This window comes from Erythrolamprus reginae, unplaced genomic scaffold (assembly GCF_031021105.1).
Source record: "Erythrolamprus reginae isolate rEryReg1 unplaced genomic scaffold, rEryReg1.hap1 H_47, whole genome shotgun sequence".
NCBI classification, from domain to species: domain Eukaryota; kingdom Metazoa; phylum Chordata; class Lepidosauria; order Squamata; family Dipsadidae; genus Erythrolamprus; species Erythrolamprus reginae.
Genome location: NW_027248503.1, coordinates 78300 through 87500, shown reverse-complemented (window position 1 = coordinate 87500; position 9201 = coordinate 78300).

Genomic DNA, 9201 nt, shown 5'->3' with positions numbered 1-9201 from the left:
GGATCAAGAGCAAAGGTGATGGCACACTTCAAAGAGGGTGACTTGTTTGTTCCAGACACCAAGATGTCAGATTGACCCGGAGTAGTAAAATTGTATTGCTTTAGTAAAGATAAGGTTGAAAATTTTCCTCCTTAATGTGTCTTGGGCGCAAGGTTATGTATGTAGCTGATCGAATAGAGCCACAAACTCTTTTTCTACGAATCTCAATTCCTGAGCTTTCTCTGATTCAATCAGACTGTCCAAATCTTAATAGATTTCAGACAGTATCGGGTTGATATGGGTACGGAATAGGATGGCACACTGGTAGTGAAAATTGAGCTGTGTTCAGTTTCGCTTCTGCTATGGGCGCGCACTCATGCTATGAGTGAAAAATGAGCTACGCAGAAGATTTGGGAGGCTTGCAGAGTGCCTTTGGGGGACTGGAGGAAGGCAAAAAATGTTCATGTTTTTGTGAAAAACAAACTGGTTTTTACCCATTTTTCCACAAAAAAGGTGTTTTTGCCTTCCCCCAAAAGTACTCTGCAGGCTTCCCAAACCCTCTGAACACAAGATTTTTCTGAAAAATTGCCCCATTTTTTGCAAAAACGGCACACAGAGACATGGCTTTAGGAGGCCAAAAATGGCTGTACAGTGTTCCCTCGATTTTCGCGGGGGATGCGTTCCGAGACCGCCCGCGAAAGTCGAATTTCCGCGAAGTAGAAATGTGGAAGTAAACACACTATTTTTGGCTATGAACAGTGTCACAAGCCTTCCCGTAACACTTTAAACCCCTAAATTGCAATTTCCCATTCCCTTAGAAACCATTTAGATTATTACTCACCATGTTTATTTATTAAAGTTTATTAAAAGAAAAATTTATTAAAGGCAGACGAAAGTTTGGTGATGACACATGACGTCATCGGGCGGGGAAAAACGTGGTATAGGGAAAAAACCCGCAAAGTATTTTTTGATTAATATTTTTGAAAAACCGTGGTATAGACTTTTTGTGAAGTTCGAACCCGCAAAAATCGAGGGAACACGGTATTCGGTGTATAAGGTGCACCAACATTTTCACCCTCTTTTAGTGGGGGAAAAGATGTGCCTTATACTCTAGAAAAAATGGTATACTGAAGATAACACCGAATACTTTTGAAGGCTGCTTCCTCTTCCGTCTGAAAACCACAGACAATACTTAATCTTGGCTTGGTCTTACACACTTGTAGCAATGGTAAAGGAACTTCTGTTTTCTTTGTAGGGTGAATTGGCAAATATATATTCACGCAGCTGTTTTGTCTTTTGTGGTGACAGTGAAAATGGGAGGAGGAAGCGCTATTTATGCTCTCTTGAGTTCCTAAACAAAAGCCACAGTGTAAGCCTAACAACAAAACAATGCAATAATATTACGAGGCTCTTTGCTCATCTTTACTCAGTGCCAAATCTCACACAAGGATGCTCGCGTGGGTGAGATTTCACCAATTTTCGGTGAATTCTTTGCTTCCATTTATTTATTGTTAGAGTTGAAAGGGACCATGAAGGCCATCAAGTTCAACCCCCTGCCCAAGCAGGAACCCTATAGCACACCAGGCAAGTGGCAGTGCAATCTTCTCTTAAAAATGTCCAGAGTGTTGGAGTTCACAATGTCCGCTGGTCGGTTGTTCCATTGGTTGAACACTCTGACCGTCAGGAAGTTCCTCATTATCTCCATGTTGAATCTCTCCTTGGTCAGCTTCCAGCCGTTGTTCCTCGTCCGGCCCTCTGGTGCCCTGGAGAATAAAGTGATCCCCTCTGTGACATCCCCTCGTGTACTTGTAGACTGCTATCATGTCCGCTCTGGCCCTCCTTTTCTCTAGGCTGTCCATGCCCAGTTCCCGCAGTCTCTCTTCGTAAGTCTTGGTTTCCAATCCCTTAATCATCTTGGTTGCTCTTTTTTGCACCTTCTCCAGAGTTTCAATGTCTCTTGAAGTGTGACCAGAACTGAATACAGTACTCCAGGTGTGGTCGGACCAGGGCATAGTAGAGTGGTATTAAGACTTCCCTGGTCTTGGAGTGTTTTCCCCTGTTAATGCAGGTTAGGATTGTGTTGGCTTTTTTAGCTGCTGCTGTACATTGTTAGCTCATGTTTAGTTGATTGAGCCAACAATGTGCAGCAGCAGCTAAAAAAGCCAACATGCATGCGAGGAAGCAAAAAATCGGCACAAATCGGTGAAATCCTGTGTGCGTGAGCATCTTTGCACAAGATATGGTTTTCTGCGCATGCACAGAAGACAAATCTCACACCTCGCCCACCCGCCGATCATGCAGAGCTACACGCACAACTCTATTTTCCCTACCGGAACGCCGTCCCCTACCCAATACTGCGCGCACCCCACTATTTGAGAAGAACTGTCTTAATTTATGGATGGGGTGAAGGTAAGGGCAGCTACTAGCTACCTGCGAGACCGCCTTCTGCTGCACAAATCCCAGCGACCGGTCAGGTCCCATAAAGTCGGCCTTCTCCAGGTTCCATCAACTAGACCAGTGATTTTCAACCTTTTTTGAGCCGCGGCACATTTTTTACATTTACTAAACCCTGGGGCACATTGAACGGCGTGGAGTGGGTCTAAAAAAAGTTTGGACAAAAAAATTCTCTCTCTCTCTTCCTCCCTTTTGCTCTATTTCTCTCTCCCTCTTTCTCTCCCTTCCTCTTTCTCTCCATCCCTCTTTCTTTCTCTTCCTTCCTTCCTCTCTTTTTTGCTCTCTCTCTCTCTCCCTCCCTCTCTCTCTCTGTCTTGCTCTCTCTCTTTCTCTTTCTCCTGCTTTCTTTCTCTCTCTTTCTCTCTCTCTTGCTTTCTTTCTCTCTCTCTTGTTCTCTTTCTCTCTCGGTCTCTCTTTCTCTCTTGCTTTCTTTCTCTCTCTCTCTTGCTTTCTTTCTCTCTGACCTTCGCGGCACACCTGACTATGTGTCGCGGCACACTAGTGTGCCCCGGCACACTGGTTGAAAAACACTGAACTAGACCATGTTGTTTGGCAGGACCTAGGGGGAGAGCCTTCTCTGTGGGGGCCCCAGCCCTCTGGAATCAGCTCCCCCCCCAGAGATTTGTATTGCCCCCACCCTCCTCACCTTAAGAGTCTTAAGACTCATTTATGCTGCCAGGCTTGGGGCCATTAGATTCTTGCCCCCTGGCCGATGAATGTGCTAAGAGAATGCTGAGCTAATGAAATGACTGTTTTTATGGCTTTTTTGGGTTTTAGACTTAACTAATTAATTGGATCTAAGATATTGTATATTGTTTATTATATGTTGTGAACCACCCCAAGTCCTCGGAGAGGGGCGACATAGAAGTCTAATCAATCAATCAATCAATCAATCAATCTGGTCGTGGCCCAACTAGGCCTTGGTTACATTCAAACAGAAGCAAGGCCTTGAGTCCATCCATTCCCCCAATCTCCTCTATCATTTTTGCACAAAAGGACTGAATCATTTTTATTTATTTTATTTATTTATTTTGTCCAATACACAGTGAGGGTTTTAGAATAGAATAGAATAGAATTTTTATTGGCCAAGTGTGATTGGACACACAAGGAATTTGTCTTGGTGCATATGCTCTCAACGTACATAAAATAAAATATACATTTGTCAAGAATCATGTGGTACAACACTTAATGATTGTCATAGGGGTCAAATAAGCAATGAAGAAGCAATATTAATAAAAATCTTAGGATATAAGCAACAAGTTACAGTCATACAGTCAACATGGGAGGAAATGGGTGAAAGGAATGATGAGAAAAACTAGTAGAATAGAAGTGCAGATTTAGTAGAAAGTCTGACAGTGTTGAGGGAATTATTTGTTTAGTAGAGTGATGGCGTTCGGAAAAAAACTGTTCTTGTGTCTAGTTGTCTTGGTGTGCAGTGCTCTGTAGCGACGTTTTGAGGGTAGGAGTTGAAACGGTTTGTGTCCAGGATGTGAGGGGTCAGTAAATATTTTCCCCACCCTCTTTTTGACTCGTGCAGTATACAGGTCCTCAGTGGAAGGCAGGTTGGCAGCAATTGCTTTTTCTGCAATTCTGATTATCCTCTGAAGTCTGTGTCGGTCCTGTTGGGTTGCAGCACCAAACCAGACAGTTATAGAGGTGCAGATGACAGACTCAAGTGGGTATATATATATACACACACATAGAAAAATACATGATGAAGGTTATAGAGGAGATACTCATAGTAAAATATATCTAAGAAAGAATAGAAGAGAAGATATAGTAATAGAACATATCAATGAAAGAATAGAAGAAGAGATATAGGAATAGAAGAAAGGTATAGGAGATATAGGAGAATAATAGGAGCTGAAAGTTGTGTGTGCCACTCTGTTTGGTGAACACTTGAGTCTGTTTGGTGGCAAAATACAGAATTTCCTCTTTGAATCAATTGGGTTTTTCAGCGATTGCTTCGGTATGTAATGGAAGAACTTGTTGAACCAAGGGCAGGGTAGATTATCTAAAGGGCTGTGACTCAGCCATTCCTGTGCCAACGTCTTGAGCTAAAGATGCTACGGCGATCACGGAGTGGTCAAATGGATGAGCTCACACCCTTACCCTGTATTAGCTGTATGACTATTCAGTGGCCATCGGGTTGTTTTTAGGATTCTTGGATTGTGAAGACATCACCAGGGGAGGTGTTTGTACTCTTTTCCGAAAGAAAACCAATAATAACAACAAGAGAGCTGGAAGGGACCTTGGAGATCTTCTAGTCCACCCCCTGCTTAGGCAGGAAACCCTACATCACTTCAGACAGATGGTTATCCAACATCTTCTTAAAAACTTCCAGTGTTGGGGCATTCATGACTTCTGGAGGCAAGCTGTTAGTAACGGACAATAATGATGCTGCTGCTGCTGCTGCTGCAACGACTCTGGCATAAGCCCGTGAAAGTGGTCCCAGTGGTACTTGGCACGCTGGGCGCAGTGCCAAAGGATCTCAGCGGACATTTGAAAACCATTGGAATTGACAATAGGGACCTCCGATTTCAGACTGACCGAATTCTGAAGCATAACACACCAGACATTGTGATCATGGAGAAAAAGAAAATATGGACCATCGACATCGCAATCCCAGGAGACAGCAGAATTGAGGAGAAGCAGCTAGAGAAATTAGTAAAATACGAAGATCTAAAAATCGAGCTGCAACGACTCTGGCATAAGCCAGTGAAAGTGGTCCCAGTGGTACTTGGCACGCTGGGCGCAGTGCCAAAGGATCTCAGTGGACATTTGAAAACCATCGGAATTGACAAAATCTCCATCTGTCAATTGCAAAAGGCCGCTTTACTGGGATCGGCAAACATAATTTGCCGCTACATCACGCAGTCCTAGGTGCTTGGGAAGCACCAGACTGGTGATGAAATACGAAATTCAGCATAGTGATCTTGTTTGCTGTGTTGTACTGACATAATAATAATAATAATAATAATAATAATAATAATAATAATAATAATAATAATAATAATTATTATTATTATTATTATTATTATTATTTATTAGATTTGTATGCCGCCCCTCTCCGAAGACTCCAAATCCTAGATAGGCGCAAAATACAGAAGGATCTTGACAAACGTGAACAATGGGCTCTAACAAAATGAAATTCAATGGTGCAAAAAGTTAAGGTTCTACATTTAGGCAAGAAAAACAAAACACACAGGTACAGTATATGTGGTACTTTTCTCAACAGTAGTAATTGGGAGAGGGATCTTGGAGTCCAAGTGGACAACCATTTAAATAGGAGCCAGCTGTGTGCAGCAGCTGCCAAAAAAGCCAACACAGTTCTAGGCTGCCTTAACAGAGGGATAGAATCAAGAAGTGTTAATGCCACTTGACAAGGCCTTGGTAAGGCCACACTTGGAATACAGCATTCAGTTTTGGTCACCAGATTCAAAAGCAAATTAGAATATCTTACGTTGTGATATAACAATCAAATGAGATTAAATATTGAGGAATTATTTGATTAAATAGAGCCGGGGTGGCCCAGCAGGTAGAGTGCTGTACTGCAGGTCACTGAAGCTGACTGTAGATCTGAAGGTCAGCGGTTCAAATCTCATCACCGGCTCAAGGTTGACTCAGCCTTCCATCCTTCCGAGGTGGGTAAAATGAGGACCCGGATTGTGGGGGCAATAGGCTGGCTCTGTTAAAAAAGTGCTATTGCTAACATGTTGTAAGCCGCCCTGTGTCTAAGGAGAAGGGCGGCATAAAAATTGAATAAATAAATAGAAACATAGAAACATAGAAGACTGACGGCAGAAAAAGACCTCATGGTCCATCTAGTCTGCCCTTATACTATTTCCTGTATTTTATCTTACAATGGATATATGTTTATCCCAGACATGTTTAAATTCGGTTACTGTAGATTTACCAACCACGTCTGCTGGAAGTTTTTTCCAAGGATCTACAGTAAAATAATATTTTCTCCTGTTGCTTTTGATCTTTCCCCCAACTAACTTAAGATTGTGTCCCCTTGTTCTTGTGTTCACTTTCCTATTAAAAACACTTCCCTCCTGAACCCTATTTAACCCTTTAACATATTTAAATGTTTCAATCATGTCCCCCCTTTTCCTTCTGTCTTCCAGACTCTACAGATTGAGTTCATTAAGTCTTTCCTGATACGTTTTATACTTAAGACCTTCCACCATTCTTGTAGCCCGTCTTTGGACCTGTTCAATTTTGTTAATATCTTTTTGTAGGTGAGGTCTCCAGAATAAATAAATAAATAAATAAATATTATACTATTATATTATATACCATATTTTTCGGAGTATAAGACACAACCTTTTGCTCCCTAAAAGAGGCTAATAATTTGGGTGCATCTTATACTCTGAATGTAGCTTTTTAATATATTTTTTTTGGCCCTAAGTAGCTGTAACGACCTTCCCAGTTCTTATCTTGCAGGCTCATTCATTGTTACTCTCTGCAAAGAAAAATGTTTCCCAAGCCCTAAGTCTTTGCAGGGTTTTTTCCATTGCTCTATTTGCTCCAAATGTTTCTTTCCAGGTGCTAATGATGTTTTCAGGTCTTACTGGCTTGCAAGCTCTTTCATTGTTACTTTCTCCAAATAAATATTTTTTTAAAACCCTAACCAGGGGATAAAATAATGCGCTGGCTAAGGACGCTAGCCAGATGAACACCTGGTAAGTAGATTCTTTTCCCTATTTTCCTCCCAAAAACTAAGGTGCATCTTATACTCCGGTGCGTCTTATACTCCAAAAATATGGTAGTTTCCCTGATTCATGAATATCTCAGGATTTACACGCAGATGGTGAGTTTGATCACGTTTCTGCATATTTCAACAGGAAGAATCAGACACAGTGAGCGTACCAGAAGTGTTGAAACTTCTTGGTCCCTGGTCTGATGAACATGGCTCATCCTTTCCCGTGATATTGACAAAGGCTCAACGCTTCTGATTGGTCCTTCAGGTTACAAATATAAAAGGGGAAAACTGGACCAATCCTTACTTAGGAGCTTCCTACATCCCATAAAGGCCAACGCTTGAATTAACTTGAATATCGGAGGCATAGTGCAAAGCGGTACACGTAAGTCTAGCCGAATAAACTTTTAAGGGTTTGCAGTCTCATGGGAGGAGAAAAACAAATGTTGATGTGGAGTACATCCTGTCCCAGTTTTGCTTTTCGGTGGACCTCCGTGAGTTTGATCTAACTATTCCTGAAGGTAATACAGTGGTACCTCTACTTACGAACTTAACTCGTTCCGTGACCAGATTCTTAAGTAGAAAAGTTTGTAAGAAGAAGCAATTTTTCCCATAGGAATTAATGTAAAAGCAAATAATGTGTGCAATTGGGGAAACCACAGGAAGGGTGGAGGCTTCGTTTCCTCCCAGGAGATTCCTAGAGAGGCCCCACAGAGGCTTCTCCCCGCCTATTCCGACCCTGTTTCCTCCAGGAGATTCCTAGAGAGGGCCCATGGAGGCTTCTCCCTTCCTGTTCCAACCCTGTTTCCTCCCAGGAGTTTCCTTGAGAGGCCCCACAGAGGCTTCTCCCTGCCTGTTCCGACCCTGTTTCCTCCGAGAAGATTCCTAGAGAGGCCCCACGGAGGCTTCTCCCTGCCTTTTCCGGCCCTGTTTCCTCCCAGGAGATTGCTAGAGTGGCCCCATGGAGGCTTCTCCCTGCCTTTTCCGGTTACAGTTTTGGAGGCTGAGGTTTGTAAGTGGAATATGGTTCTTGAGAGGAGGCAAAAAAATCTTGAACACCCGGTTCTTATTTAGAAAAGTTTGTAAGTAGAGGCATTCTTAGGTAGAGATACCACTGCTCATGTGCAGAAGCAAAAAAAAAAATCGCTGAATTTTCACGCAGAAATCATCACAAGATTTTGCTTCCTGCGCATGCGCAGAAGCAAATGCTTGCTCGGATGCGTGCACGCAGTGGAGTTGCGTGCGCAGCGCACTAGTAGCAGCAGGAGCAGCAACTCCTACCTGCTTGATATAACCAAAAATATATAACCGAGCCTGTTGTGGTTAGCTCTGGCCCAGCTCCTGCCCCAAGGACTGTGGATGTGGGGGAGACATCCACATGCTTCAGGCCTGGTTTGCCTCTGGTGGAATCTGAAGATGAAGGCTCCTCTGACCAAGAAGACATGAGTGACAGGGAGGAGGAGAATGTGGCAGACAGCTCAGAAGGAGATCAATTATCTAGCTCCTCCTTGGATTCAGAACAAGAGTTAATGATACAGCCACGCATGCGGAGAGCGATGCATAGGCAACAACAACTGAGAGATTATTATCAAAGAAAATGAGGCCACCTGTGGTTGGGTGGGGCTGTGGTCATTAGTGAAGCTGCTATAAATAACAGCCTGTGGGTTTGACCATTGTGGAGGATTATCTGATCGTTTGTTGTGTTTCGTGACTGCGTTACTGACTTTGACCTTTTGTGTGCTGATTTTTCCCTGCTTTGAAACTAAACCAGGGCAAAGTGTGTTTCACTTTGTGAAAGAAGAAGGACTGTGAATTGCCTCACAGCTGCAAGCTAAGTATCTCAGAACTGATAAGGGACTTGTACAAATTACCAGTTTGTTTGGAGACGAGTGCTCTTTGCTATACCAAAAGAGGGCTTCGTTTAAGTGAATTTTCATGATAAAGAACATTGTTTTGAATTTTCAAACGTGTGTGTGTCTGAAATTTGTACCTGTGAATTTTTGGGAGGATTCTACCACAGAGCCCGACAGAACAGAGCCGAGGTGACTCAGCAGGTTGAGTGC